This window comes from Panthera tigris, chromosome D1 (assembly GCF_018350195.1).
Source record: "Panthera tigris isolate Pti1 chromosome D1, P.tigris_Pti1_mat1.1, whole genome shotgun sequence".
NCBI lineage: Eukaryota > Metazoa > Chordata > Mammalia > Carnivora > Felidae > Panthera > Panthera tigris.
The window spans coordinates 78,252,615-78,254,116 of NC_056669.1; the positions used below are offsets into that span (position 1 = coordinate 78,252,615).

The 1,502-nt window shown below is 39.3% G+C and overlaps 1 pseudogene; it reads right to left on the bottom strand.

The window, feature by feature from the left end:
• Positions 1 to 648: 648 nt before the first annotated feature.
• LOC102963546 lies at positions 649 to 1,212 on the bottom strand (annotated as a pseudogene).
• Positions 1,213 to 1,502: the final 290 nt, after the last annotated feature.

Below are 1,502 nucleotides of genomic sequence, written 5' to 3' on the forward strand. Positions count from 1 at the left end.
GTCACCTACACATCTGATGGCTGTTCTTCCTGTTGGCCCACAATTACTTAATTGATTAGGTTGTTTCTTGCGTAGGATTTTCCCATATATGGATTATCTTGCAGATTTTTCTTCTGGTTTTGGATGTGGAAATTTCCATATATTTTTCATTACATCCTGGGAAATTAGTCACAAATTACAAAAGTGATTTTTGTTCTTCGTCTGTGTTAAACAGCTGTTTCTTTTCAGTTAAATTCTCTTTGTTGGGTGTGCGTGCGCGCGCGCGCGCGCGCGTGTGTGTGTGTGTGAGAGAGAGAGAGAGAGAGAGAGAGCGAGATTATTGCTTGCCTCCTTATTTTAGTTTAGTTTAGCTTTCCAAAGATTTATTGAAGCAGAAATGAGTTGGTCAGATACTTGTTGGAAAAAAGTAGTTTTAATGGTATTCAAAAATACTTTTCAAAAAGCATTCCAGCACAAGTTTTCTTCATAAAGTAGATTATGTTGTAAACTTTTTTCTCAATCTTTTAGGAGTGTTGATAACTAGAGGCTATTTCTATTCCAAATCTATCTTGCGCTCCTGAAAAATTGCAGAAATGCTCCTGAAAGCTGTTTCTTTAAGATAGGGATTTCCTGCTGGTTATATATTGCCACACCAGGTGTGTGCAATTTTCACTCAAGGTCATCATGATTCTGGGAAATTTCATTGATAACCTGTACATCTCTAGTTTCAACCATCATAATCAGAAGGGTCCTTTTTGAGAGAGTGTCAACCAGAAAGAGTGAATCCAGATTGGTTTCCCTCAGGTTCAAGGAAGAAAAGTTTGGAAGGGGCAGAGCAATCCTGCTCTCCTCACCTTCCAGCAGTTTCTTATACTTGGCAGTTTCAATGTCAAGAGCCATCTTAACATTCAGTAGGTCCTGGTATTCCTGAAGGTGATGAGCCATTTCTTCCTTCTTGGTCTGAATCTCACCCTGCGGGTGGCCAATAGTGTCTTGGTAGTTAGCAACTTCAACAGCAAAATTCTCTTCTGTTTCACGTATCTGGCATTCAGAGACTCACTAGTTCCTTTGAGTACAACTACTTCACAGGTGAGGGACTGCACCTGTCTCTGGTACTGATTTGACTCCTGCTTCACCTGGCTCAGGGCATCATTACTTAGGTTAGCGGTCCCAGAGGTTAGCAAACTTGGACTTATACTATTCTGCAGTCGCCTGAAGGTTCTTGGCAGCCATGCTTTCATGCGTACATATATTTCATACATACAGCAGGTGTACATCATGTAGGGCTTGCCTACTTATTTTAAAATTAGTTTCACTTATAATGAAAATTCTGCGATCTCAATTTATTTTCTTTCCAAACACTTTTCTCTCTTTTGTTGATATTCTTTTAGAAGGACATACCTGGAATTTTACATAAATATTCGTTGTCTCAACAAGTTCTAGCTGAACATTATCATGTATTTCAGTCACCTAACCATCATACCTTTGTGTTGCCAGGGCATTTCATGAGGGCTTCTTTTAAT